The sequence below is a fragment of the Cyanistes caeruleus genome, chromosome 1 (genome assembly GCF_971803275.1).
Source record: "Cyanistes caeruleus chromosome 1, bCyaCae1.hap1.1, whole genome shotgun sequence".
NCBI classification, from domain to species: Eukaryota; Metazoa; Chordata; class Aves; order Passeriformes; family Paridae; genus Cyanistes; species Cyanistes caeruleus.
The window spans coordinates 43,020,745-43,046,541 of record NC_141701.1 but is presented as its reverse complement, the minus strand read 5'-3'; the positions used below and the strand labels follow the sequence as shown (position 1 = coordinate 43,046,541).

At 37.8% G+C, this 25,797-nt stretch overlaps 1 protein-coding gene across 18 annotated transcripts in view; it reads right to left on the bottom strand.

Annotated features, from left to right (window-relative positions):
* NOL4 (nucleolar protein 4) overlaps positions 1–25,797 on the bottom strand; it is a 187,709-nt gene that overhangs the window by 84,566 nt on the left and 77,346 nt on the right. Inside the window, exon 1 of one of the 18 annotated variants that reach the window (XM_023921183.2) lies at positions 13,201–13,350. The exons of the other annotated variants lie outside the window; for them this stretch is intronic. The gene's annotated coding sequence lies outside the window, so the exon portion shown is untranslated. Of the gene's footprint in view, positions 1–13,200; positions 13,351–25,797 lie in introns of those variants that run through there. 18 annotated transcript variants of the gene reach the window in all.

The window sequence follows — 25,797 nt, the reverse complement described above, 5'->3', positions numbered from 1 at the left end:
CCAATCCATTTGAACATCCTCACTTGTAAGAAGCAGTACTGCAGACCAGAGAGTGGCAGGTTCAAGATCAATTTTGAGTTACTATGCTCTTTTCCTTAACCTTTGACTTCAATAGTGTATGTGCTTTGTTTTCCTGTGCTAAAATACAACTTTAATGAAAATAATATTCTGCATAAGAAAACATTATAAACTAAGTTAGTTACATTCCTTCCATAATTCCACAACACCAAGGCAACCTTCCTAATGGGGATTAATGAAGAAAACACTCTTCTGGTGGCAACAGACAGGAGGCAGTTTTGGGAGAGGAACACCATGAATCAGACAAAAGGTGGTGTACAGCGCTGACTCACAGGAACTTCTGTAGTATAAAATATTAGAGACTTTTCTAAATGAACTGATAAAAAGGCAAGGACACATTTCACTCCCACCACTTTTCACAAGGACTGTTTAATACTAATTTGTCACAGTTATGTATTTGGTTATGCTTCATTTACATCACAAGTCATGTTTGAAGCATAACTTCAATACATAACTTAAAAGCCATTCCAAGTCAGCTCTATCTATTCATCATCTCCATTCCCTTTCCCATTGTTATATAGAGCAGGGGTTGAATCAATGGAGGTACAAAGGTGATCTCAGACCTTCCCATTTCATAAGGAATAGGAATGGTCATAGCTGGTCCGAAAAAAAAATCTCTTTAGTTCAATATCCTATCTCCTAATCAGTGGTTATTAGTAGATGTTTAGAAAAGAGAATAAGGCAAGCATATACAATTTTTCCTCCTGTAGATTTCTGAGCCCTTAATAATTCAAAACACAATCTTCCTGAGCAGGATGTTGCTTCTAGTTACATGCTGATGCTGAACATATTTTTTACCTTCCAAGTATCCAGTCTTTGAACCTGTATAAATCTCAAGCACCCTTCTCTGCTCCTCCAAAAAATTACTGCCACTTTTTCTGTTTCCAATGTCTTGTATCAAGGAAACAAAGAACAGGAATTAAGAAGTGGGCAAGAACCTTTCCAGAGGAATGAGCAGGGTGATGCACACAGATCTCAGTCCCTTTATTCTCAGTGAGACTGCATTTGGCCCATTACAAAATATGTATTAATTGTCCTCTTCAGTTAACCTCAATAACAATTATTTTTCTCCTTTTGATATATATGCTTTCCTGATGGCATTGCCTTCTGTGAATTCAGCTATGGAACTCACTGCATTGAATTTAAATCTGAAATGTCCATCAGTTTCAGTGATGCTTATCAACAAATTCCTTATGTTATTTTCAGTGGTGGAGAAACAGGACAGGAGCTACTTCATATGATCACTCACTGCATGAGTTTATGAAAAGAAAAAGGAACAGAGCAAACTGATCCTTAGCCTTGTCAACAAGAGTACAGTAAATCTGATAGACACATGCACATACACAGTGGAATCAGCATTAGCCAGGCTGTAAATCTTATTTCATTATTAAACAAACATTTCAGTACTTCACAATTTTCCATGGGTAAACTTCTCTTCTTGTTGGAGGCACAAAACAGGAAGCTATTTTATTCAATTATAATGTTAAATAACAGAGCAGTGAACAACTGCCACTCCATGACATCAACAGCTATCAGAAAAATAATACTGCCCTGTCAGTCACAGCATTATAGAAGGGCTTATTTATAAAGCTTCATGATTGACTTGCACGCTTACTTTTTTTGCCTGCAGAGCTACTGTCCCTGCATATGCACAGCAAGGAGATGAAGGAGCATGTCTATTAGGAGGGTACTGCACACATAAATAACCAATTTGAAAGCTCACTGGGTGCACAGTAGCCTTATTACCACCATGTATCTAGCTCATCTTTGCTCTTTGGCACTTACACTTCAGAACACAGAGCCCTTACTGCCTCTGGGGAGAAGAATCCCTGGCTTTCCCCTTACTCTGGAGAAACCTTCAGGGCACTTTCTGTGGCAAAGACTCTACCAAGCAGTTCTCGATGCAGAAAAACTGCAACTCTTCTAAAAGTTTTTATGACTCATACAGGATCACATTTGAGAAGCAAAATGTCATCTGGCACCAAGAACATGGCTTAGAGCTCAATCTCTGGGCAAGCACCGCAGGAACAAGTTCTCAGCCCAACAACACGAGTGGTGCCAGAGGTATTGTCTTATGCTCATTCCAAAGAGGACTCCAGACAGCAGAGCAGTTTTTTGATAAGAAGCTAGGAACTGAGGGAGGCTGGGAGACAGGCAATAGGACTCTTACGTTTGAGGATCACTAAAATTGCAACCCTGTACAGAACACATCAGCAACAAAGATGTTTTAGACTGCAACGTATTGTGAAAGGGGGAAATGTGAAGCCTTTTCTTTAAAAAAGAGGTAACCTAAGAGATCTTGCACTCTCATCTTTCTTGTCCAGCAGGAAGGGGCTTAAGCTTTAGCATAAGCAGCAGCTGCCACTGTTCCTGGCAGCATGAAGAATGTGGTGCTATGCCAGTAGCAGACAAAGAGTAATATGTAGGTGCATGTTTGATGCCAAAACTTCAAACCAAATACGGCTGAAAGGAATTATGTTAAACTTATCTGCCTTTTGGATCTAGTGTGGGTGTGTAGCATTGAATTTTACTTCATCAGGATCTGCCAGAAGACAGAAGCAAAGAGGAGAGATCAAGTTGGAGTCAGTAGAAGAAGTTCTCTGCAGACTGGATGCCCCCGAACCTGGAATTTTTAATAAAGCCCTTTAAAATATACCCCACCAGCTTTAGTGTGTTCAGTGGGTTCAAACAGTCATGTCAGTCTGTATTTCTTCCTGGAAGGGTGAAGCCCTGAGCACAAGCAAAATAAGTAATTTCTTGACAGTGCTGCATCTCCTCAGCAAATTGCTGCCTACTCTTCCATAAGAGCAGAGGCTATGGAAAGGCTCATTATACCTCCTTCATCAGTAAAACTGGGAGAGAAAGGAGGGAGAAACCATAAGAATAACAGAAATGGCTGCTTTGAGCTTCCTCTGTCCTTAACAACATTTAACCCACATTCTGACTTGGGCCCCCAAACTTTTCAGTACAAATTGCTGGATTTGCCTGTTTGCTATATTCCAAACAGAGAGCTTAGTAGAAGTTTCCTCTTGAAATATGAAAAATCATATGTCTGTTAATATTGTGCTTGTCATCAGATGACCACAACAGAGTAGAAGTAAGGAAAAATCCTACCTACTCAACCAAAAAAAAAAACAAGAGAGAATTGGGAAAATATACCAATACATTCCAGATACACAAAAAGCAAGAGCTCTGCTGAGTTCTGCTGCTATTATTGTATTTCAAGTTTTATTTTAGAACTATTTTGAAGAAGACTTGCAAGCAGTCTTTATTTTATATTCATAATTTATTCACATTTTCAGTAGCTGCCAATTGTTATTTAGGCACATAAAACAAAGAGAAACTGAGATCAAAGTTCCCTGTCAGTCAATATTTTGAGTACCTCTATAATAATAAAAATAGTTCAATTGAGTTGACAGCTTAACTCCCAGTAACAATATTTCTACAAATAGTTCAGACTCATTAGACTCTTCATGATCATCTTTGTCACTCTGTAGTTGAGGATTTCAAAATTACAATCTGATTTCTGATTTTATTATTTGGTTAGTTTTTTACACAGAAAAGTAGTGTCTAAAGAATTGCATTACTTAAAGCAATTTTATTGCTACTTACAACTGCATACTAAAAGCTAGGACATGAAAACTCAAAATTAGTGAAAAAAAAAAGTGAAAACATTTAATTTTTTTTTTTTTTTAATTTGCTAGTTTTCTTTTTTGAATGTTGGTTAAATGAAGCAGTTTTTTGCAAAACATTTGTTTTTCACTCTGCAAAAATTCTGTAAGATTCTTTCCACTCAGTTGTCTCCACTCAACATTAACAGAGAAGCTTTCAGGAACATTTCCTTCCTCTACAGAGAGTAAACCAAGTGCCTCTGATATTCACATAAAGAAATTCAGTATAGGGAATAAACATACAATTGGGAAGAAGTAGAAGATAAGTATATGGAACATGAAGTAGGAACTTACAGCCTTTGTTCTTTTATGTAGTTCTACAGTTATCAACAGTGAATTAAAACTTCCTCAATACATTAGGAAAGTAGATGTTAGCAAATCTGAGAATACATTAGGAAAGTAGATGTTAGCAAATCTGAGAAGCCAGAACAGTAAATATGCAAGTGTAAGACTCCATAAATTGCTCTTTCCTTATTTAGTGGCTGTAATGCAACTAATGTTTTTGCTGAGACAGAGTCCCTGTGAGTCAAGTACATAACTCTACTACAGATAAACCGTAAGTTTAGAAATTCAATGAATTCCAGAGCTTGGAAAGCTGCTATTACAAACTTCAGCAAATAAGCATGTCTGAGGGATACAAATTACATGTCCTCTTTCAATTTTGTTTGCTTTTGATTCTGCCACTTTAAAATGCTTATAAATGTCCATGGCAGCAAGTACATTTCTGTTTCCTGCTTTGAGCGCGCCATGGGTAACAACAGTAAGTAGTCTCCTCAGTGCTTAAATGAAAATGCTATTCTGATCACATAGGACAGCACTTGATAACAAACTTGTCCTTTCTTCATCTGGCAAGCAATTATTTTTGAATAGTTATACCCATTATGCCTTTCATACTGTATTTTTTACTGTGTCAAGTGTGAGTTAAAAAAATTCAGCATCTCCAATGTTTAAGTGCCAGCCCAAATACCACCAAAATAATGCAAAAGGTGGTGAGAATCAGCAGTGCTAAAAAAGTCAGCAGTGCTACCTGGACACAAAAATATTGCCACTGAGATAAAGAACACAAGCCTATTTGGAGCCTCTCTAGCATGCTGACTACAATTATAACTCAGAAAAATAAGCAGTGCTGATGACTGACCTCCCTTTGATCTGAAAAATCTGTCTCAAGTAGTGAATGCCAAAACTGCCAAGTGAGATGTATAGGCATTATCATACTCAAGATATTAGAATCTGCTTGGAAGTTTACAACAGTTAATGTTTCTTCCCACTAAAAAACTGTATGGTCTAAGTCAGAAGAATCCTGAAATATGTAATATAACTTGGGTTGAAAAATGGCAGATTTGCAAACTCTATCCAGAAATGTCCACAACATGAGGAATTTGACACCAATTGGATGGTATTGCACAGAAGATAGCAGAATTCCCTTGAGGTATTAACACTACAGGAGATCTCTTCTGCCTTCATTAAAGTCACCACTTTTAAATCACAACTTGCCTCATAATCCTACATGTGTTGGCTCCCAATTTGACTGACAAAATTAAACATGCCTTTTTGTTTTTTTCATCAAAGTCAGTAATTTTTTTCACAATTCCCAAAATGTAGATGAGAATTTGGCTACACATCAGCTAAAAAGTGACTAGAATAAGAGGTAACTGAACACAGAAAAAAGTAAAGAATGATTTTGCTTGAGGGTCACTTGTCACAATATTCCTGGCAGGTCAAGTAACTATGATTCAGAGCTCAGAAACTTCACAAAGCCCAAAGAATCTGACAGATAATCCTCACCAGAGCTGTGGACTTGAAATTTTCACTGACAAGCCACCTGACTAAGCAATGCATCTCTTGTTTCAAACTTTCCCTCCCAGTGTTATGCAGTGGACTCTGCTTGGGTGGGGAACAGAGCAAATATAAGAGAATGTAACAAACAGCATTGGAAATGAAAGATAAAAAATTGAAAACCTCTTGCACTTGAAAACTTTTGCATGAAGACTATAAGTTTACATTTCCTTTCTGGGAAGTGAATGACAACTAAAACACTACAGATTCTTGAACTTAATACTATTTAGTAACTTTCAAAAATTTTCTTCTCATTAAAGGCAGTTTGCCCTTGATGAAACATCACTGAGAGGTAGACTAAAAACAGATTACTCAAAAAGGACAGAAAATAGGGCAAACAGAATATCACCCTTCAGAGAGAAACCATGAGTTGTTTTGCTATTCTTTGAAGACTGGAGAGTTTTCTTAGGAAGTAAAATAACTAGTCCATGATTCTAATTCACTTAAGGTCTTCTGTTAGCCCAAGAAAATTCAGCAACAGCATCCACACACAGCGTAGTTGTTGCATTTGCTTTTCCTGTGCTTTACACTACTGATAAGGCACCATTGCCAATGACATTTAAGAATGTTTTAATAACAGCAAATCAGTCCTATTCTCACTAAAATTCCAACAACTATTTATGCACAAATTGTTGTTAAATGTCAGAGCACTAAAAAGGGAAAGAATAAAATCTTACCAAAGAGTCCAACTGTAATACCTGCTTGCTTCCTTATGATATGGGCCTGACTGAAAAGAAAGGGCAGCATGGAATTATAGACAAGGACCATTGAGCTGGCCTAACAGATGTATGTGTGGAAACCAGCAAGGCTGATCCTGGTAAACCAAGAATTCTGTCCACAGAATATTTTTTCTGTGGCAAAGCTAGTTTGAAGCAGAAGGGGAAGCCTAGAGTAAGAGCACTCACAGATACCCTTAAACTTATTTTAAATAGAGAAGTAAAGATGAAGCTATTTCAGAACCTGAGCTATAATTTGTTTTCCCTTTACACTCTGTAAACAAGATTATTTGGCCCATGGTATGCTTTATATTTTGAAAGGATCAGCATTGTATAGCTACTTTAATCTAATTGAAATGCACATTAGAAACAGAAACAGCTGTATGAAAAACAGCTGTATGGCAGACCTGTTCCCAAGCTTCCAGAAACTTAGAAAATACAGTGTTTGCAAAAAAACAATGATGAGAATGAACAACACTCCTAATAATCTTTTTTCCACTTAGCTTTTCTGCAAATGTTCCCCAAAATAACAGAATCCTGACAAATTCTTTCAAATCCTATATCATTACTTTCCAATTCCTAACATCCCCTTCATAAACTGATCACCTTCCTTCCTAAATAATAACTACAAACTATTTCTGAGACAACTGTGTTTTTCAAAAGCTAAGTCAAAAATTTATAGAAGCAGAACACGGATCTGAAGATGGGTGTGAGAATAGATTAACCTTATTTCTTCTGGGTGGAAAGGTTTTACCACTGGAGAGAGCAGAAAAGTTATGCATGCTGACACACTATTTCAACCCTGATCATGAATAGAATGCTATTTCTAATAACTACTATGATCTTGTGGGAAGAGCTTTACTTTTTAGATCAAATGTAAGAGCAAACATTAGGACCAACATTCAAAAGAGTGAAACGCCTAGTGTGTTCTTCACAGAACACAAGCAGCTTTCTCCTTTTCTGCAACTGCAAATAACTGCCGTCAGAAGAAACAATAGAACCCATCCAAAAACAACAAAAAACCAACAACCTAAGGGACAGCTGTCAGTGGTAAACACACTGCAATCAAATCTATTAATTGCACTTCAAACACAAATTTGATTGTGAAGGTTTGTTGCTGATGGCACCTGGTGATCCAGGAAAGGCAGCTTTCTGAGACTGTTCCATATTCTGCACGTAGGAATCATCAGAAACTTCAGAGCTAGATATTTCTTTGGTTCCCAAATTACAAAACAATCTGGGGAAAGCATGACTCTACCACCCCTGATTAAGTTAGTGTGATGGGCTCCAGCATACAGAAAACTATTGACACAGGTGGATTGGTCAAAATACATGTCAGTTCAGATACTTAAATTTCACCTGTCTAAGCAAAGAAGCAATTATCAACTTTGATTTTGCAAAATGTAAATTAAAACCTTTTGGAGGACTCAAAGCACAGCCTTATAAAAGAAAAACCCTTTCTTTATTACCCGGTGTCAAATATAGTGGCTCCAGTACAGGAGCATTTAGAAGGTCGTCTAAGGCCTTTTCTATCTTCTTTAGAAAAGTCTGCAATACCTGAGAGATAGTCTTGGTATTCCCCTTTATGCTAACAGATAAATACAGATTTTCTAGTTCCTGATCCTGTCAGTCAGTGTTACTGTAGGAAAACTGCTCTTGGAAGCTTTTGAAATATTGATCCAAAACCTTTTTAGGCTCACTCAAGAAGCCTTTGAAGATGAAAATTTTCTCAGAACTGCTTTAATTTCAACATTATCTTCTTTTGCTGAAGAACACCTGGAACAGCTCTAATGTGAAATATTTTCCAAAAAATGCCAAAACCCGTTGAATAATGTGGTGAAAACTGGTGAAAACACTAAACCCCTGTTACGTAGATGTCATCAGCCAATTCTCAAGTGGCCTGTTTTCCCAAGAAACGTTTATTTTTAACTTCAGCACTGAAATCTGCAATTTCTGAAGATTCCTACAATAGGAGTCCCCGTGAACACCACAGCTGGTGATGCAGGAATTAGGATAAAATACAGGGATTAGAGTCTGAGTTTTTGTGTCAGACATGAACGTATGCTGACAGTGCATTTGCAGACAGTAAAAAGGGCTGATACTGTTAATGCATGAGCTGGTAACCACAATAGAAGCCATTCAAAACAATCTTCAGTAGTTTACATAGTAGTAAAGAGCAGAATGGAAGGACATTAGTGAATATCACAGCACTCTTGGTCTTGGACCTGAATATCCAAATGATAGTTTTGATCAGATCCCATTTAGTTTGCTGCAGAACGAAGGCATTCACAAATCACAGGTGCAATCAGTGGTTGCCATCAACCCACACATACAGCACTTGTCTTCTCCTCAGCATGTTTCAGAAAACAATTTCAATCGTAACGACTGAGAAATGACAAATTCAAAATTATCGATTATTCACCTACAGAAAGACCATTAAAGAGATCCACACAATAATCTATTTTCAACAATGATTTTGCATAGATAAAATAAAATACACTACATGTGAAAAGATCAATTGCTCACATTATGAGCTCACGTTCATTCTCCCAAACCCTGTAAAACTTCCAATGGACTCTTCTGGCATCAGAACAAGAGAAACACTGGATTCCTAGTGTATAACTTTCTACTGCAATTGAAATTTTGGTATTATTGGTATTGATATTTTGATATTTGGAAGCTAAAAAAAACCAAAAAATGTATCATTGCCATTGAGGATGCACGTGTTTCTCTCATCTTTCTCACAACCATCTGCTGTCATGACCTGATAAACAATTTATGGAGAAGACAAAAATATTCAGATTACTATGGCTGACAGCATAAAATAACAGAATAATGGAGCTGCAACAAAAACAATTGCACTCCTTTCAATATTAGGGCTGCCAGATAGACTGCATGTAGTATCTCAACAACTGTTAGAAAAAAGAACTTGCCCAGGAATTCTTGGTTTCCACCCCTTTGTGTTTGATCCTGCTAAAAATTAGCATTGCTGTTTTGCTTAGCTCTTCAGCTAATATAAAGGACCTACCATGCAGCAAGCCATAAAGCCAGCAGCACAGCACTGCAAAAGCATTTTTTAATTTACTGCTAGAAAGCTGGCCAGAAGAACATCACACACTGAGCTAAAATCTACCTTTGGATGCATATGATCTTAATCTCACTAGAATCAACAGGACTCAGCATGTGCAGTCTGAGAAATAATTGAGTCCATTAAATTCATGCAATTTACATACAATCAGTGGCTTCAGAGTTTTACTTTTGAGGGGAAAAGGAAGAAAAGGAGGTTTAAAAATAATCAGAATACTCCCATGTGGATGGCTATTATTGTTTCAAATTAGGATAAACTTTAAACTCAAAAGATGTTTAAAAATATTTCAGGTTAGTTTAAAATAAATAAAAAAAATCTAAATATTTGAGTTCATGCTTAAAGACAAAAAACTCAATAGACTTAAAATTTATGTTTCGAGTGAATGTACACTTCTTTCATTGAGGTCCTCTTATGCTACCATCAAACTGAACATTTACAGTCTCTTTGTAAACATTAGATAGGTAGGTAGGTAGGTAGGTAGGTAGGTAGGTAGATAGATAGATAGATAGATAGATAGATAGATAGATAGATAGATAGATAGATAGAGGCAGGGATATCTCAGGAAATAAGATGCCTTGCAACCAAGAAAAAAATATAATCACTATTACTGTTTACTTATTAAAATGTTTAGGATAACTCTCTGATATGGAGGGGCCCACACACATAGCATATGAAATCTATATTTAATATAGAAGGGCAATTTTTGCTACTGATTTAATGAGAATATCAGCAGCAAGACATTCTCCTTTCTCATTCTGGGACAGAATAAAGTTTGTGGCTTTATACTTGTGGATGTTAAAAGACAGCCAGGTTCTGCAAGGTGCAATATATGCAGTGCAATGCAATAATGCAATGCACCCAATAAGTGCTGAACATTTTATCTATTTTTCCCTGAATGAGAATCTCAGTGAAAGAGAGACAAATTGTTAGTCATGAATTCCAAATGGCGGTTGTAGGCAGATGCTGTGCTGTACAAGTTTTGGGGGCTATTTTTGCAATAGTGAGAAATGTTTCAAGGAAATAGAGTGACACAGTACTGACAATATTTTTCTGTTTGGTACCATAATGCAAAACCTTGTTCTGATGAATCAGTATATAGATTATCCTACTTAGTTTCATGCATGGAAAAGACACATCAGAAAGCATTATGTTAGCCAGTTCAACATCTGGCCAGCAGACTGCCTGAACACTGGGACACAGTGGAAGAGGGAGAAGGCAGTTCAGGAAGAGTGTAATACCTGTTAGGAGTGGGAAAGATGGGCAGTAAAGGAATGAAAAGCCTGGGCAAAAGACTCACCCACTGCTGTAGGGAAGCCAACAGCTTTCAGAACAAGAGATGACAAAGAGAAGCCCTGGCAGAATGCACAAGTTCTGGTTTCTTAAAAAGTTTAGAAACTTTGGCATTTTTGTATAAAGCAAGTAGAGTCAACTTTGCTTTTTAGTTTCTGGTAGCTCAAGGAACTTCAGTTTTTTTAACTGATATAAAGTTTATACAGGAATTTCCTCAAGTTTTGTGGCCTGGACTCCTGAGGAGTGTGAGCAGCCTCTACCAACTGTACCTGGCTGTGTGTAATACAATCCTGCCACAAGGAGCATTCACACCCTTTTCCCTGGAAGAGAATGTGAACACAGGCTATTGGTTTGGATGCATGCTTTGAATCCCACTGCACTTCCTAACATGCAGGTAGTCCTGTTTACTCTTGTCTAGAAATGCAGATAAGAAATTCATGTCCCTTTGTGAAAGATCCTAATAAAACTTGTACTAGCTTCCTAAAATCACACACTTTGTAGAAGACAGAATAAGATAATGTTTCACCAGCCAACATTACTCCATTTAGGACAAGGTAAATGATGGAGAAAAATAAATGGAAACAAAAGACCGCTTTGAAATAAAAAATAAAAAAAAAATCCAACTTTTTTTCAGTTAATTAATTTAATAAAACAACACACAAGGTAGAAAATCTGTGCATTTAATGATCTTGCTTATTTTAAAGGCTATAAACAACCAGAAACATATCCTCACAGAGGTGGTGAAAATATACAATGAAACCTCTGAAAAATCTTTCTCAGTGTGTTTTTTATCACGGAAGGGACTTTTTAATCACTGATTCAATTTGACACATATCAAGAAGTAATTTCATAGTGCTCTTTCTAATTAAAATAATTTATTTGATGAATTTGCTCTTACCCTGATCCCTACTTTGCTTGGCATTTCTGTGGAATCCCTGTTACCCATATGTCCACCACAGATTCAAGAGTCAGCCTAAATGATGACTTAAAGCTACCATACCCTTTTGTGTTTATTTCTATAGTACTCCATAACAAATGTACACTGGATACTGAGTTTGTTAACTGCAAAGACACAGTTTCTTTGATTACCAATGTTCTCACTTTTTGGTGAAACAGCCCAAAAAAAGAAGTTATAAGATAAGACTGTTCTTATGCTAACCAATCTGGAGCTTATGTGTGACTTTTCTGAGCTGTCCTTGGAGGGAGGAGAAAAAAACAATCACTGTACCTTAACTACCCATGCCATAGATCCAAACCTCTGGAAAGGTAACACAGTGCTCTTTTATAATATCAGTGTGATTATGCTTTTATCTCTATAGACACACGGAGAAATATAATATGTGCTGTTTCTTTAAGCATACTAGGTGTGTGTTTACTAGGATTTTTCAGCAATAAGCTTTTTAGACAGGATGAAAACACCTATCCTGCAAAGTGAAAACAGGTCTTTAACTTCCTCAGTGTTATAGTATCAATAATCACTCCTGGGCCTCATTAGAACAAAGATCCCACTTGTCTGCATGTGTATGTGCATGTATGTATTGCAAAAACACACAAGCATGTTTGCATTTTATACATGTAAAACACAAATGCACAAAAGATCTAAGTTAGAGGATATGGCTATATGGAAAATAACCAATTAATAATTATAAAGGTTTTGGTTTTTTTAAAACCAGAAAAAGCATGCATGCTAAAAATGAAAAAATATGTAGGCTGAACATATAAACTGGTGGAAAAATTAGTTTAGGAAAAGCTGACAGTAATACAAAGCAAACAGTTAAAATCTTACTGCAAACAATCTAGTGTAAAGCTGGGAATCTTGAGCATCTATTAAAATGAAATGCAGGATCATATCAAAGAAAGGCAGAACATTAAAATAACCAGAAATATAAAAGCTAGAATATCCTCAGTTTAATTCTACCAGCAAGAAAACAAACACAATTTTTACACACTGCATCAAGTCACACTCCACCTTAATTCAGCTATATTAAAATGAGTTTTCCTCAAAGGAAAGCTCATATTATGAGTATACCTTTAAAAAGCTCATGTTTTCATTGTTTGGGTTTTTATATGAAGAAAGAACAAGACTGCATCAGGAGTTGTACATTTTTATGCTTAATTTGATAGTTCAGCACTTTTGCAGTTGAGTTTGCAGCAGACACAGACCAGTTTCCTCACGCTTTCCCGCTTATTTTTCAGCACTCAGGAATTCTTAAGCACGCTGCACAGTGCACACACAATTTGTAAGGCATGCCCATCATCACTTGTTCAGCTTTATGCACCAAATGAGACACGCTTCAGGTTTCTAGGTGCGCATCTCACAATGATGTTTTAAAATTTTATCACCTAGTTTCCAGGGAACTGAGGCTTTGAATCTATATTTGAAATACCACCTGAACGGGTGAAACGTATTGGTATTCCACACACAGCCTCCTGCTGTCATTCCACTGCTGGCATGGGACAGTCTTCACCAAGACTTAGAAAACCTCATTCAATATTCCTCTCTGGAGGATCTGACACTTACTGTGAATTCTGCTCTTCAACTTAAATACCAGTGTCTGTGGCAGGCCAATTCTATCATTGCAGATACAGCATCCCTCAGGCGAGGTCCAACCTTTCTCTTGCAGTGCACCCAGGGATTAGCTTGACTTCCCCTAAATTCTCTCCAGTGCACAGTACAAGCTAATCTTTCCTGTAGGAAGCAGGAGATGGGGTTGCCATGACAACAGAGCACATTCTAGCAGTGGGACCACTGAGATGAGCTGGAAAGACGACAGTGAAACATGCACTCAGCCTTCCTCCGGGGCTACGGGCTTCTTCCTCCAGGATTTAATTCCCCTGCAAGTGTACTGACAGGCTAGGAGGCTGATTAGCTATGTATTTTGCTGTGGGGAGATTACTAGTTAAGAATATGGTTGAGAGATCATAGCATTATTTAATGAAACTGCCATTCCCCCTTACATTAAATTGCTGATTAAAGCGTGGCTGCTTTTAAGCCACTGCTCGTTCATAGACATTTGTCCTGCACTTGGTCCACACTAACATCTCACTGTAATACAGTCACAAACTGAGTCCCGTGCTTCAGCTTCAGTTTTCCAGCATATTAGGCACGTTTTTATGCTCATACACACACATGCTCATACACACACATGCACACAAAGAGCGTACTGTAACATCTGTGTTTGGAGCTCAAAGGGTTCTGCTTGTGGGGGAAGGGACACCAAGAAAAGCAAGGCACAGCAGCCACGTGTCTTACACAAACGACACAACAGCCACAATAAGCTTTGGGAGCCCTGTTCATCAGGCAAAAGAAAATTGAGTAATCTATACCGTAAATATCAGCTATTTTCTGCCCCAGAATAATGTCTGAATCCTACGCTTTAAAGATTTTCTTTTTCTCAATGAGAATAATAGAAAGCTTTTTAAGCTCCTGCATTTCAATTATTTACACATTTTTAATTGCTTGATCAAATTTTCATGAAGAGTGTTTTTCTCTGTGTTTTAATTTCTTTTGCAAAATCACACAACACATTATTGTGGTAAATTCCTGGAGGCTGGACTATGACTGTGTCTTCTCCTGTTATTTCAGAAACAAGCATGTCACAGTGAGCTTATACTTTAAAGTCACAGTAACCGAGACTCTTCAGTTTCTAATCATGATTGTAAGCCACTCGTTTTCCCAGGATGGCATCCTGCTTCCTTTATGCCTTCTTTTTACACCTTTGAGCGTGTAACGTATGTCCACACACTGACCGCCCCATCACAGGGCAACACCAGTCCCCTCAGTACATGTAAAAGTTTAACCTATCCAAATTAAAAAGAGCTGTAGATGAGCCAAATCCACACCATCTGAATCCATTTCTCTCTCTGGAAATCTTAAAAGAAAAGAACCTCCATAAAGGTCTCTGACACAAGAAAGAGAAGGAGCCCAGAGAGTGCATTTAGACAGAACTCCTGTAGGCCGGGAAGGTGGGGTGGATGAAATAGTGAGAAGATGTACAGCAGCTTTCCCTCTGCAGCAGGTTATACAGGACAGTTGCAGGTTAGTCCCAACTAAATTTGTCTTGGCAAACCACATAAGGCCAAGAATTCGGCTGGAGAGGGAAGTACCATGTTGAGGTGGCACCTTGACAACCGGAATGTGTAAGGAAATATTTTGGAGGTCTGGGAGGATGGGTACATGTGGAATCCTGGGCCAGGATCTCTCAATGATCATCAAATCACTGGTTTTATCCTGGTACCGTACTAATTGCATTTATGGTGAGAAACCCTCTGACAAAACCCAACCAAAAAAAAAACCCTACAATTCCTTTGCCATGGCTATGCAATATTGCACTTCCATAACCTTGACAAGTATCTCAGTGTTACACAATCCTTTAAAGTTTAACCTTAATTTGGATTTTAGCATGTGTCAGGAATATATATACACAAAACAGTATCCCTCAGAATCTGCTGGCTTTGACTCATCCCACAGCTTGCTATGAAGATGAATTACACCACACAGTATAGCACCTGTATTTATTATCATCTAATTAGTGTTAGGTTTTGCTTTTTTTTTTCCACTTTTCCACTCAAGTTCTATCCAACTGGAGAAATGCCAAATCATGTAAGCGACATATGGTTTCGTTTTTGAAATCATCCAGCCAGAATTCCCAAATACTGAAAAATCTTTGCTTAAATAACTTTCAGCTTGAAAGACAATATTTTACACCTTCAATTCCAAGGGGAACAACTGACATTTGTAGGTATGCAAATTGGTTTTGAGGAAAAGGGACATATAATCAGATGTTGAATGATGTTACAGATTTTTCCTGTCACATGCTGTCTCCTCACAATGTGAAAAGAACAGTTAACAGCAAGATTAATGCTGTGAAAATAGCTAAACTACTATTATGGTTAATGATAGTAAGTTCTGTTTCTTTTTTGTTTCACAAGCTATGACTGCAGAAACCAGTAAATATTGCCCTTAGAATGCAAACATTAATTTCTCAGTGCTCATGTGTAGATCTTCCATTTTACAATACTGTATCCTGTGTTCCTGGAAATTCAGTCTTTCAGCCAAGTACAAAACATAAGTTCATTTAGCTGTTGGACAGGGAATGGATTCCCCTGCTGGCACCCTAAACAAGTAGCACCCAGTGACTAAATTGGGTCCAAACTATTCCTGACCACATTCTTTTCATTTCTAGCAAAAAATTTCTTGTGTTTTATTTCAGATGAATACCCAAATCATTCTCTCAGCAGGAACACACCCTCTTACACAGATGTGAAGTAACAAAAGCAATTTAAAGGAGCTAATTTAAAGGAGCCTGGAACAATCAAGGGCTCACAGGTATTCTTATTGCATCCATATATCTATCCCTGGATATATCCAGGAAAGGGCAACTGTTTTAGTGAACCCAGCTGGAACATGCCAGAACAGGGCATAAGACAAAATTAAAGATGATATATAAGTGGTCTACTCTAACTAAGAAACAGCACTTAAGTGTAACATACCAGGAACAAAGCAGCACACTTCTAAGGCTTGAATAGAATAACCACCTCTAGGTCCTTGGCAGAAAATGCCCCCACCACTCTCTAAGGTCTCTCCTAGCTTTTTCAAAGGTAGAATCTACCTTTATCAAGGTTGGAGTCTGAATTTTGCTCTTTATTTACCCTATTGCTTGGAAAAGGATGAGTGGCAAATACACAACAGCCCCTTTTGCTCTCAACAGGACACCCACAGCTTAAAGACAAGATGTGGAAGGTCAGAAGACACATCCTGTCCTGTGTTTCTGCATGAGTTCACAGCTTTGGCCTCTGAGGAGTCTGAGGATTTCACACTGAAAATAAGCAAGAAAAAAGACAGGAAAATAAAACTATATATAGGTTCAACCTGAAAGCTGGACATGAGAAAGTGAAGGCTTTTGTTTTGATTTCCTGTCTTTTTCTTTATTATGCTTAACTGTAAATCATAATTGAATTCTGAGTTTTATTATATAATTTTTATACATAACTGTTCACAGAGTCCTTTGAAATCTGTAGATGAAAGAAAGTATCACGCTTTTTTTAAAGAACTATTCATTTGAGATTAAACAGTGCTAAATGCTGAGCCCTGAACAAAAGATTTAAGCACATTTAAGTCTTGCTGAAATAGAGCAACAGTGCCCAGTACTTTACAGGATCAAACCTGTGATTTGGCATTTTAAATCCCCTAATTCCCTACCCTTTCCTTTCTCTTTTAAAATATGTCTTGGAAACTGAGATCCTGCTTTTGTCAGATGAATTGGTTATACAGAAGAGAGTGACCTTCAGTCCTTGTGCAGCGATACATCAAGCAGCAGCCTACACCCAGTGCAAGCTGTACCACCACCTTCTGACAGCAAACACTCAGACTTCATATTCTAAGCACAGAACTAATGGCACAGAGCTAATCACCTGCACACTCCTACGTTTGTAAATGAAAAAGATGGTTTTGCTTCTTTGCTTCAAGACTGTAACAAAATTGTTCTTAAACACAATCTGGTTTGTGGGTTTTTTTAAATGTGTCATACAATTAAGCGTTTCCCACCTATAATTTTACCACTGGATCATTTAGGCAATCAGGACATATTTCCAGTACCTCTCACTTTTTTTTTTTCTCCCTGTGGTTCCTCTCAGTTCACTGACTTTACTCAAGGTTTACAAATAGAAGTAGGTATCAGCAGAATCAGTGTTTGTGAACTTTGAATCAAATTATTTTGTAAGTAATGATACTTTTTAGAAGATAGGATTTTTTAATATGCAAAATGATAAAGAATGCTGTGATTTCATTCTAATAGCCAAAAGAACTTGCACAGAAAATCTAAACCAGCCTGTACTTGTTAAATTGTAATATACTTTTATCTTAAGCAAATGCTTTGCATTTTATGACTGTAATGCAAAAGTGGAAGTACTTGCTGAAGGGATAAAGCTACCCCACTGTGAGACATGGACAACACTGAACAACATTAAATTATTTCCACACTGAAAGCATAAATGTAAGATGAGGTCAGATGTCTCAGTAGGATCTTCTCTAGATCTTTAAGATTAATTTATCAGATTAGGAATGAGAGGCCTAGAAGAGATAAAAGCCCTCTTTCAAATCTTTGTTGTTTATATAGCTTCTAAAAACAGAATTTCGTAACTTTTCTAAACAGGCAGCAAGATTGGACTGAGAAATCTCCAGAGGTGCCTTTCAAATTCACCTATTCCATGATTCTGTGAGTTACACTGACCACCCTGTGGCAGTACAGTCTCTGGTGAGTGAGAGCAACAATAAAAGATTACACCATATTTTTCCCTGATGGACATTCTTATTCAAAAAGAGGATATACAGAAAATAACAGTGACTTTGAAATACATAATATTTCCAGCAAAAAGCCCTTAACACTCTCCTGAAAGAGGAGGATAAGAACAGATACTCTCTCCCAGCCCTGACACAAGCCAACAGCCATAAATATGATGGAGAAGAAGCATGTTTCCCTAACTTACCCTCCTGCCATCCATCTCCATTGTCACAGAATCCTGGAATGAATTAGGTTGAAAAAGATCTCTAAATCACTGAGTCCAACGTTTGACCAATCAACACCTTGTCAAGCAAACCATGCCACTAAGTGTCACAATCCAGTCATTTCTTGAACACCTCCAGAGACAGACTCCACCACCTCTCTGGACAGTCCATTCCAATGTTTAAAAACCTTTTCCATGAAGAAACTCCTCCTGATGTCTGTGTGTTCCAGTGCTCAAGCTTGCAGACCCTGACCCTTTACTGAACTGCACACAGATGTACCCTACACCAGCCATAATCTCAGCGAATCTTTCACACAGTAACACTTTTGACTCCTAACATGTTTGAGCTCCTGCCACTTCATCACTCCACAGTACATTGTGTTACTGTTCCCCTGCAGAGAGGCCCTGTTCATAGGACACCTTTGTATCAATGTGACCAGCGCAGATCTCTGATTTTTTTCATCTGCAGTTCCCTGGATACCAGCTGCAGCATTGCAAGATCCACATCTGCTATCTCCCATTTCAATGTAAGATGTTTTGAAGGTCAGATCATTTTTTGTCTACCTAGAATGTAAGTGTGAGCATTAAATTCTACATTCCCAGTTAGAAAATTCAAGGCACGTGTACTTAAAATATTAAAATTAAATACTACCTGGCTACTATCACAAAAAGGTTGCATTTAGCACCATGTAAATTTGGACAAATGAAAATGTTCAACCTATTCACGCTCTGAGATAACAGAGCTCATTTACAAACACATGTTTTGCAAGCTCAGTGTTCTTGCTGTTATACAGTATTGAAGTATACTCTGAATTTATAGCACGAAATGTGCCAAGAGTTCAAGGAGAGGCTGGATGACACTCTTAGTGATATGATTTAGGTTTAGACAGCTCTGTGAGTTCTGACAGTTCAAGGAGTTGGACTCGATGATCCTTAAGTGTTTCTTTAAACTTGAGATATTCTATTTTTCTCAAATTCTTATATTTACATCAACGCTGTAAAAGAAGCCAATTGATTTCTGCTTATTATTATGAATTTTGCTCTACAAGCTCATGTCTGTGCATCCAAATGGGCAAAGAATCATGCAATAGTTTTCAGATAAAAAAAAAAAAAAGACATCCAGAGTATTTATTGTTTTATTCTTTCAGTATTCATCACTTCCGTCAGAATTTAGCATCTCTATGACACACTCTGCAGTCTGACTTTTTCATCTGATTTTAAAAATCCAGGAAATCTAGGATTTTATTGTTTGAGCATTAAAGAAATTCAAATACTAACTTTAGCTAAGAAAGGAAAACTTAATCTAGATTAGCATTATTGAAGCAACTTCTGCTTCATTGCTCATATTTATGACATTATGGGAAATTATCAGTATGAGAAATGCTTTTTGTAGTGCTCATGATTTCAAATGAAATTAATTTTAGAAGCTGCATCAAATTTCCTTCTTATTACTCAAAATCATGTCACTATGGTACTATGGATGACCCCCTGTGCATTCCTGTGTTTGAATGTGTTTAGGTCTCCTTTAAATGTAACAAGAAGTCTGGTTTTCAATTATTTAATACTTGGTCTTTTTGGAAATGTACAGCTTTTCCCATATATATCAATTTAGCTTACTGTTGAGGAGAAAGACACTGACATTAAAGAAGTCAGAAATGGATGCAACAACACATAGTGAGATGACTGAAGTTTCTGTAAACTATTTGGAAAGACCAAAAATGCCCCTTTCCCAATCATGCCAGGCCGGAAGCTCTGTTTAAAGCTCCCTGAACGGCTTTCACAGAATCATAGAATAGTCTGGCTTGGAAGGGACCTTAAGGATCATCCAATTCTAACCCCTCTGCCATGGGCAGGGATGCCTCCCACTAGACCAGATAGCTGAAGTCAAAGTCACCTCCAGCCCAGCCTTGAACACTTCCAGGGATGAGGCATCTGTGATATCTCTGGAGAACTTGTTTCAGTGCCTCACCGCCCAACAGGAAATAATTTATTCCTAATATCTAATCTAAATGCACTCTTTTTCAACTGAAAGCCATTTCCCCTTTTTCTGTCACTACATTAATTATGAATTCAGAGCAGGAGAAAACATTTTAAGCAATTTCTGTCTTAAAGATCACGGTAAATAACAAAGTTTACACAAACCTTATTTGCTGATTATGTTTCTCATGGAGTTGCCATTTATGACAGTCATACAGACAAATCAGGATCAGGTAATAGAAAGAGTTAGTGAACAAGAAAAGTGACCAAAAAATAATCTCAGTTATTTATCTTTTAAAATCTAAGGATAACTACTTGGTATAATGTCATGAATGAGATAAAAAGTGAAGCAGCTTATGTGCTATTTCTTTGCATATCTATAGAGAGGCAAAAAGGATATGCTATCCAGCTCTGGCTTGACAAAGCATCATACTCAAGGAACACACAATATGGGAAAAGAATTGACTATTCACATTTTCATTCTGCTTCACTAGATGTCAGTGCATTTGAAAGAAATTTACTCATGTTACCCCACTGAATGGGCTGAATGACTACTGAGGAAGACAGTGCAGTGAAGCTAAAGAAAGTGCAAGCTGTAAAACAGTTCACAAACACCAGGTACAACCTTTTAGGCACAGCTGGTCTATATCCAAACACCTGCATTGGTTCTTTGCTTTGCTATGAGGTGCACCTCTGGAAAACGTGTATGAGGTAATGAAGCAATTGATGAAGTCAAATGAAGTCAAAAGAACATGAGGAAGAATGTGGATAAAATTCACTTTTTGATTTTTCCCCCTTGTTCCAAAGCTCTGTTAAGCTTCATCAGCAGGTATAGAAAGCATAATTCTTTGGACCAGGTTGGTGCAACAGCTAAACTAGTTTCTAGAGGGGAATGATGTAATTCTCATTTAAATTGTTATCTTACATCACCAGAAGAGAAGGCAGTTGACTGATTCAGTACAGATGGCATTAGACTCAAAGAATGATATGGAGAAAATATTCCAAGGACATCTACCCTGAAGTGAACCACTTAGGTACTGCAGATAAAAGAGACAAATAAATGAAGTTGAGACATGAGAGTATTACCTGGGCCAAAATCTGGACTTACTCCATCTGCTAGCTAATGCTTACAGATAGATATCAGTGTTAAGGAATATCTAATAGGGACAGAGTGGGAATAGTGCCATAAAACTGACCTAAGAGTATTCACCATGGAGGAGGAATGGGAGGAGGAAAGGGATATCACATCCGTAGTGCATCCTCTAAAACAGAAACACCAATAAGCCTGGTGTCCCCTATGTGAGACCAAATAGATGAGGGTAATATCCATGACTATTGCTACCAGCCCAGTCTCATCCATGCAGTGCAGCAGTGAGATGTGGTGGGGGTTACTGTTAGTTCCCACCCACACATCGGTTCTGAAACTCCCACTAGTAAACACGATTCAGGAAGACTGCTCCCCACCAACGTTCACATTACATAAAGGCTTTGGTTACATCAAAATGAGAAAGGCAATATTTTTGCCCTGTATCTCAAACTTGCAGATTTTCACTGACAGAGTAAAGTCCCTTTGATTTTGCTTTTTAAAAATTTTTGTTCACATTTCCTGCCACAAAATTGCTAAAAGGTCATGGATACACAGAGAATCACTTTCTAGAACCGGTGCCCTGGGGAACTGGTTCCTCATGAGAAGGCTGGATGTGTGCTTCTGGTTTGCTTTTGCAGAGCTGCTACACTGGTTTGACATTGCCAGTAGGCACATCTTGCAGGGCTTCCTGCAACACCTGCGTCTCCAGTGAGCTCTGCCTCTAAGGCATGTACGAGTTGTCACTCTGCACAAAGAGGGAGATGAGGGTGAGCACAAGCAGCTCCAGCTGCAGCATGGAGCAAGCCCTGAGGAATACGCCTAAGCGCTCCAGTGCCTGTTTGGAGGAGGCAGGCACATGTAGTTCAGGCAGTGACTCCTCACAGTTTAGTTTTTCTTTTAATGAGCATCATCAAACAGAGACAGGCTTTTTGTTTTAGAGAGATTTCTCTTGCCATCTTAGAAAGGTTAAGGGAAAGAAAGTCAGCATGTCAGCGGTGTACAAGAGAGGAAATAAACAGAGGAAAAAAGGAAAAGAAGTGAAGAGCCAAGGACCTGCCTATTCTTTGTCCTCAAGTAGTTTATCTCTTGGTTGGCCAGATTAGGGTTTTTTTAGAATTTCTGCTTAACATATAGGTATATATGCCTGCATTATCACTTACACGCTCCCGCTTGTATCAGATCACCATTATGGCAGGAATTGTACCCATATATGTGAGTACCCATAAAACCCCTGGCCTAAAAGCTTACTGCTGAATCAAGCAGGACAAGAGAGAAAATAAATGTATTTAAAGCAATATTATCCCTTCCATTATCCAGAAAGAACCAAGACCAAAAAAAAACCAAAAAAAACAAGACACCTGACCAGGGCAAAGATTACTAGGAAAGAAATAAAAGCCCTTTGAATCCCTAAATCTACATCTCCCTCTCTTGTGACCAGAGCAAGGACTGCACACTGGTCACTTCCATAATGCTATTTTTGCTGTTAACCTATTTTTTCCTACTACACCAAAAAGTGAAATTTTTTTCAGAGGTACATTTGTTTCTCTGTGTAACTAGTGGCGAATCTAATCACATAGTCTCCGTTTAAAAAAAAAAAAGTTGCAAATTGTCAGCAGTTAGAGATTCCAAAAAGCCTCGGGATGGTTGAGTCAAACATGTTAGCACAAAATAATCAGAAGCTTTTCAGTAAAGAATTCCACTTCCCTGACTGGCAGAAAGTGTATTAAGCAATAAGAAGAGGTAAAACAAAGATTTAAGTTACATTCAGTCTTTATGTTGGTTCACGAGGATAATCAGGACAATGTAGACCAAAAATTAAACAGCAGGCTGGCAATACAGTATGCAACTGAACGCTGCCTTTTCTTCCTGTTTTGCTACAGTCTCTCTGATGCTCTGTTAGGTGAAGGGAATCCCCTCACTCACCAAGTCTGAAGGACTTAGTTCCCTGATACTATGCAGTGTATTCCATCAAGTATTTGACATCTAGATTAGATGTCTGGAAATAAGCACAAATAATCACAGTGGGTCAAGCAAAGATTCATCTGGCCAAATATGCCAATTTTAAGCAGATGTTGGGCAAAAGACCATAGGAATAGGAAAATACAATGATTTTTCTCTTACTACATCTTTGCAGCTTTCAGCAATCAAAGCTTTATCGTCTTCTCTGAGGGAAGTTTTTTAAAAATATATTGAATAGCCATCAGTTGATCTATGCTTTAGGACTACATTCACTTCGGGTTTTTTTGCTTCTGCAACATTCTGTGACACTAATACCTCAAGTTAGTGATTGCCTGCATGCAAAAATGCCTTTTGATTTTTATGATCTCAGTGCTCGATCATTTTATTGTGACCCAATTTTTACAGTATGAGAAACAGTATAGAATACCATGTTTACCATTACACACCACTTACAACTGTACAATCCTTTGTCATACCACTCCCTCAGGCATACTTTGCTCCAAAATGAAATGTCCAGGAGTTTATTTAATGTCTTTTAATTTCACAGCTCTTTCTATTATAGACCTTCCTCACAGTGTCTTCTCTAGGCCTAGAGCATTTTGTGATAGTATTTATTTTATAACATCAGTTTTCAAGGTGTGATAATGCAATTAAATTCAAGGAAGCACACAGAATGTAACATGATAATGAATTCATATTCTGTATGCAAATTTTTTGCAGTGTTTAAACAGTCTTAAGAAGCAGAAAAGATTTTTTAGCTAACATTTCTCCCTAAGTGTACAAATATGAGATCAATTTATGTATAAAAGATTTACAAGCTGTAGACTGGGAAGTCCAAATCTGCTACTCTTCCATATAAAGTTATCAAACTCTTCTGCAGAAGAACATACAAGCTGTTTTTAAAGTTCACATGAGTGGCTCTGATGAACTTGACTCATGCTACCAACTTTAGGATACACAGGATACACAGATATATATTTCCAGCTAAGAAATCCTACACAGGAATACAGCAAAATTTAAAATCTTTAAACACTTCCTTCCTCTGCTTAGTACACACCTCTAAGAAATATCAAAGAACACATCCCAGATGGCCTCAGCTTTTGTATGGTAAATAAGGGTAACATAACTCCTTAAGAGAGCTTATTTCCAAACAGTATGGAGTGTATACAAAACTGAAGTTACACATGCAAACAGGTAGGAAGCCAAAACTGTTCAGTCAGTAAATTATAATATATCAAAAAGAGGATGCATCCTGTGTCTTCCTATTATAGCCTCTACAGTTAAGGCTTTAAAACTTCACAGTATGAAAAGATATTGGCAGTCATGCATTGGTTACTATTCTAGAAGATCCCCAGGAGATGGTATTTATTTAGGTAGAAAACTATTTCTGAGGATAGCCTCCTGGGAGATTCAGTACATCTCTCCCTGAGCCTCCCGAGGGGACAGCAGTCAGACAACCACACTTCAGCATCCTGCAGTACAACACAAACAACATAATGCAGGACATTCACTCAGGACAAGCAGACAGCCACTGTCAGTGTCTCATTAGGCTGTCACAGCAAGTAAAGGCTTCACACAGGGATATTAGTATTCCAGTCACTGAATCTACAGTATATAGAAAAGTCATCTTTTCCCTTCACATATTTATATATATATTACTTTATACCACAGGGAAACCCTTTCCAAGGCTTTCTTTCACCCAACTTGCAGCACACAAACCCAGGTCCTGTCTCTAAGCCACAGGCCAGAGGCTATTTAATTTATAGACACTCTAGCCTTAAGTGAAATACACAATATGTCGATTCAGTCAATAAAACCAGCACCAATTATGGCTTTTTCCAGCACAGTATCCATATCCAGTTCACTGTGTCTCTGGTATGTAATAAATTCATTTAATACAAACACAGCATCCAATTTAAGTTGCCAAAGTTTCTGATTTCACAGATTAAATTAAAAGAACTTCAGAACCTGAATTACTTGTCCATAAGTTTCCCTTTCATGATATCAAGTGCCCCAAATTAGAAGTCCAAGATTCTCAAAATTACTAGAGAAATCATTTATGCATAAGTATAAATAAATCCCCAAATGTGCATTGTTTAGCAAAATGGATTTTTGCATTTCATTTAAGTGTTTCATTGGGTCTTGCTTGAATGAGCATTTCTGCTTATGGCTCTCCTAAAAATCAACCACATTTTCTGGAGAACTGAAATTAAAAAATGAAAGGAAAAAAAACCCAACAAAACAAAAACCAAACCAAACCACCCAAAAACAAATAAACAAAACAAACAAACAAAAAAAAAGCCCTTCTTGCTAATTTAGTCCGACTAGTTGGCAACAAACAAGAGGGGCTGGAAGCCACTGTGCAGAAGGAAGAACTGGAGCTTGATGATGGTGATGATACAGCTGAGTGGTTTTGGCTAAGAAAGAGGGGGAAGGCCAGCAAGGCAGGTGTGATGGTAGGAGTCTGTTATGGACCACCCAAACAGGATGAAGAGGCAGATGCAATATTCTGAGGGCATCTGGGAGAAGACTCACTATCACTATGTGTTGTTCTCCTGGGGGCCTTCAACATACCAGATGTCTGATGGA